The 5,660-nt window shown below is 28.5% G+C and overlaps 1 long non-coding RNA gene across 1 annotated transcript in view; it reads left to right on the plus strand.

Annotated features, from left to right (window-relative positions):
* The window catches only part of LOC107882446, a 5,623-nt gene extending 289 nt beyond the window's left edge, over positions 1 to 5,334 (plus strand). Inside the window, exons 2-4 of the long non-coding RNA XR_003840230.1 lie at positions 4,054 to 4,185; positions 4,992 to 5,092; positions 5,169 to 5,334. This is a non-coding gene — a long non-coding RNA (uncharacterized LOC107882446). The remainder of the gene's footprint in view (positions 1 to 4,053; positions 4,186 to 4,991; positions 5,093 to 5,168) is intronic.
* The last annotated feature ends 326 nt before the right edge of the window (positions 5,335 to 5,660 follow it).

The following is a 5,660-nucleotide window of genomic DNA, read 5'->3' on the forward strand; positions in this document are numbered from 1 at the left end:
CTTTTTTTTTGATGATTTAAAATAAGTCATAGTCAATTTGAATAGTTACTACCGTCCTAAGGAAGAATGCCGTAATTTCCGTCCATTCAATTTTGAGAAAAATGACATTTTATGTTTAGTAGTTTTTAGAAGTTATAAATAAATATAATATTTTTCAAAGTAAAATCCAAAGTTTCTTATGGAAATATACTTTATAAATGCAATGAAACTTTTCAATTTTATTTCAGCAAGATATCATTGTTTTGATATTTATACTAAGCACGCTATTAATAATTTAGAATTGTTTACTAGGCAAAAACTCCGCAATCCTGATTACGGCATTTTTATGTAGCATACCAACATGTACTGATCACTAACCGGTTGAAGAAATAACGCCGTATATTATCAATATAATTTTTTAGTTATAATTATTAATTTATTTAGTATTAGCGTAACTGTGATGTCACTTGGTAAATATCGAATATTTGGAGCGTGCTCACGCCGATACTGTGATATAGTCGGATTAAATGACTCGATATGGTCGTCTATTAAATGTTTATATAAATATTTTTTAGTTGATTTATTACCACGAAAATCATCAAAAGCCTCTAATTGACAATTGGGATAATGTCTTAATACATCAAGACAGGCACGTACAAAGAATACAATTTCGGGGGGGGGGGGGGGGGGGCTTACAAAATATCGCAATACAAATTGTACAGCAACATAAAAAACAATTTCTTCCTACTTACTCATTATTTTTAATTTTTTAATTATTATGCTAAATATTCAAACTTTATTATGTATGTCATTTGTTCAGTGTTCAGAAGTAAGTATATTTAAGAAATAGGAATATTAGGAATAATAATAGTAATAAAAATAAATAAAACTTTCAATAATATGTATTATGAACAGAACAGTGGTGTCCATGGTTTTTTAATAACTCGTATTTTTTTGCATCATTTATATTATTAGAAGCTGATAAAAATAATACAATATCCAGAGAATAATTTTTTAACGATTCATTGTCTATATTTGTATCAAGTTGGATCTTCAAAGCGTTTGGTATATCAACTTTGGTTGCAATATTTTCAATATTACTCGATTCACTTTCAGTTTCTTCATTATTTTTAATTTTTTTTACACCAAAATTGAATAATGATGGTTGATCACTATTTCTTTTCATTTTTTAAAAAAAAATAATAAAATATATGATGTTTTTAATAAATTTAGTTATTTAATCAGTTTTCATAAGTTAGAACTCGCAAAAATAACCATAACACTATCGCACTCGTTACTCGTATATTATAACCGTTCGAATACCGAACATAGACTAAAACCTCGACTAAAAATAAACGATCGTCATCGTTTAATGATTTTATTATTGTAGTTTAACAGTTCAATAGAAATTTTTGGTGACCGATCGAGTTCGGAAATAAGATAAGATAAGATTATCCACAAAGTATGAGTTTTCTAGGTATATCGCAAATCGCAACTATACAGTTCTGTGTTCGTGCGTAGTTCTCAGTAATCACTTCGATCATTCTACTATAATACTATATAAACTCGAGTATAAACTTGTATCTCATACCCGACTAATAAACAGAGAAAACCAGTCAACAGCTAATTATACAAATATTTTATAATAATAGGAATATAATAAATTTGACTTAATTTTTAAAGAAATTATTTTGTGGTGTGGGGGGGGGTTGACCTCTCCACCTGTATACGTGCCTGCATCGATAACTCTATAAATTGTTTTTTTAAAGCCTAAGGTGGTTAAAAAAAAATGGTTTGCATACTTGTATTTTATTGCCTCGATCATCAGCTATATGAAATTGTAAACTATTTTTACTAAATAGACTGTGTTTTTACGTGTTTTAATGTCCACGCATCAACACGTACTCAATATGAAAACTCTATGTTCTTTCCAAGTCCTATTCCAATATTGAAAGTTCACATCAGATCGTCTGTCTTCTGTAATTTTTTCAAAGCACTGTTTTGTACAATTGTCTTTATCACAGCCTGGTAACACCCATCTTTTTGTATGTCAAATTTTATTTTTTTCTTTTCCTGAGTTTTACGGATTTTGTGAAAAGCTCGACATCATTATTAATTTCAATTATACCATCATCTACATAAATAGGTAACTCAGATATATCTATAATAGATTCATTATTATCTGAAAATTAGAGAAACCCAATTCTTTATTTTTCGGATGAAAAAGCTAAAATCATATTATATATAAAGTTATAATTTTAATATTTTACCTCGATTAATTTCTTCAACTCCTGCAACTAATAAATCTCTTTCTGTAGTTGTTGATTCTGGCGAACCATGAATAACACTTATGTTATGGTCATAATCATACACAATATTTTCGGTATCCATTGCAAAAATAAAAACTGTACATAAAGATATTCACGACTAGGTATCATCGATAACTGAACGTAATATAATTTGTTTGCGATTTACGATGGCGAAATTCCAAATATTATCAGTAATTTAAAATTAAATATATAAGATACGGCTTAATGGCAATCGGTTTCCTAAACAACAACACCGTAAATATAGATTATGTGGAAGTGCTAAGCAAAAACGCTGCATTTGAAATAAAACTTACGGCAATCTTTGTAAGCAAACTGTGGTTACGGCGTTTTTGCTAACCACCGATTATATTTTAATTTTATTACAATTGCGGCAGTATTTTTTTCTTATAAACACATATTTCTGGATAAATAATCATAGTTACGGCATTTTTGATTAGGAAAAACTTGTAAAACTATAATATTAAACGTAATGTAGTATTATCTCATTTTTTTTTCGGTTTACGGTGTTTATTCTTATGACGAAAGAGTAAAATGAAATAGTTGCTTCTTCTAGTAATATAATTCATGTAGTAATCGTATAAAAGTGTTTAAGTGTATGTGGCTGAGTGTGGCGTAAAGCGTGAAGTTACTCTTATTAACGGTTAAGGTAATCTGAATATGCTGTATTTCTGGCCCTCTTATATAACGATTTGCAATAATACTGATATTATTAATTTTACAACGTTGTGCCTGCTGCCGGCTGAGTGCCGACTACCTGAACGTCAGGGGACGGGAGAGCGAAGTACTCAGTTGCGATATCATTCAACTATTATTTATAAGCTAAAAATGTTCAAATTTCGGATTTACCAAAGATAAGCTGATGACGCACCACCTTCTGAGACAGCGATCGCCAATCAGCAACCCCGCAGCTAACACCTTACAAAGTTTATACAATGTACGGGAATACAACCTCCCACCCACTGCACTGTGAAATCAAAATGGGTTTATTTAAATTTTAAATTTTCATATTTCTATTCTATGCGATATTTTGACTAAATTAAAATTTAAATAGTAAATACATAATCCTTTGTTCATAATTGATGACTGTTGTCTGTTGGTAATTTGTGTGCCATTTAGTAGTTTTATATATGATTAAAGTGTTCAGTTTTATTATTTATTTAATTTTTCAACGGCTAATGGCTGTTAAATTAGAAAAAGTTCCTAATAGTTAAATAGTACATTATATAGGTAGTACAATAGTACCGATTAGGTACTTATGGTGTAAACAGACTAGTGTTATGATAATTAAATACAATATTACATAAATAAAAAAAAAAAAAAGGTGGGTAAATAGGTGTCGCTTTGCTGTACAGTATGTTACATTGGGTTACTGTAATGGGTGGTGTTAAATTTGAATTCAATGATATCTCGCAGTCCAAAATCAAGTTCACTGGACATCAAAAATTATTCTCCGTTGACCATTCAGCAACCAGTATATCTCTTCTTGAAGCCGACGCTAATAAAAATGCTTGTAAATTAATAATAGTATTCAAGATACATTTTTATATTAAAACTTTATTCATAGATATTTAACTTTCAATATTAAAACATATTATATTTTTAAAGGTTAAAAACAGTATTAGTTGTTAAATAAGCAAAAGCTATTATTTAATAAAAGTTATTATTTAAAATATATACCTTGAACTTGAACATTGTATTTCTTATCTCATGCTGATAATTGATTTTAATTGATTTTTTTTTTTAGAACAAAAATGCACAAGCCTACCAAAAAGTGTGTCAATAACTTGTATAAGAATGTTTTTTACTCGGTTTTTTATGACGAATGTAAAGTTTCGGTCTTAAAATTAACTGCAGAAGACATAGCAAAATATAAATTGTAAGTTTATTTTTATATTTATATATAAGTAGCTACTAGTGATCACCAAATAATACAAACACTGCATTTTGAGAATAAACCAAAACGAATCAAAACTTTTTTAATTTAACATATTCTTAGCATTGTTATGCACGGCTCCGTCAGGGATCTAAAAGATGATGTATTGAAATAAGTTGTAGTCAATTTGAATAGTAAAATTAAATAGTTGCTTATTCTAGTAATATAATTCATGTAGTAATCGTATAAACGTGTATGTGGCTGAGAGTGGCGTGAACTTACTCTGGTCTTAACGCCTATGGTAAATCTGAATATGTTTTATTTCTGGCCCTCTTATAACGATGATTTGCCAAAAGCTACTATTCCACTAATGTTCTATTTGGAGATAATTAGAGTTTTAGAAAAATAGTATTTTTTTAATTTGTTTACACCTCACATGACCTAAAACCAATATAATATCTTACTAATGTATGTTTATATTTAAACGACTTACCTATAGAATCCTGATACAAATTAATACTCACCATTATTTTAAGACTTACAATACACATTTCGATTAAATCATATCTTAAATAGTGGAACGAATAGACCATACTAGATTATAGCCTATCAATTAATCTATTAAGTATTTGTTTTAGTACAATTTTTAAACAATTTGTCACATCACTGATGATTTATATTTATAATATGTAATTTATACTTTAATAAATAATTGTATTGAACTCTTTTAGAATCTATGATTAAATAAAAATATTTGATTTTTGAATACATTTATTTCAAAGAAGTTTATAATTTTTATTAATTTTAAGAGCGCAATGAAAAATAAGGAAACACCAAAGAAGATGACGAGTTAAAGAGCCATTAGGTCTAAGGAGGGCCGTAGTAAATGGACATCCAGAAAGTATAAAAGGTAAGAAATCAGGAGTTAATTCATGTTTTGAAACTCATATAAAACATTATATTTTATGTTCTTTTGTGCAATATAGGTAGATTTTCTTGGAAATAAATTGCTGAATAGCATGTACCCTATATCATAGGAGTAATTAATGGAGAACATTTAGAGTTTGTATCCGTATGTATGGCTGAAACTCAGCTACTCAGCAACTATTTACATGTAGATATTTATACATGCACATCAGTAAGAAGTCATTTTATCATTGATTCTGAAGCTAAGTTATGAAATGATATCAACCAAAACCATGCCGACTGTATATACGAGAAAGAAATGTTATTTGCAGGAAAAGATTGTGCAATCAGTTTAGAAGATGTTCATGAATTTTATACGTTCATAGAAGTATGTTATAAAAAATACTGTGCAGTATTACTCTAGGTGGCAGAGAAAAATGTGGTTTTATATGTATTCACTCTGAATTTTTTGTGGCATATTGTATTAAGTGGATGTGATATTTGATGTGAAATTGCAAATTATTTGTGCATTTTAAAGTACTCATAACTCACTTAAAAATTAAAATATAATA

Source organism: Acyrthosiphon pisum, unplaced genomic scaffold, assembly GCF_005508785.2.
Source record: "Acyrthosiphon pisum isolate AL4f unplaced genomic scaffold, pea_aphid_22Mar2018_4r6ur Scaffold_6;HRSCAF=30, whole genome shotgun sequence".
Taxonomy (NCBI): Eukaryota; Metazoa; Arthropoda; class Insecta; order Hemiptera; family Aphididae; genus Acyrthosiphon; species Acyrthosiphon pisum.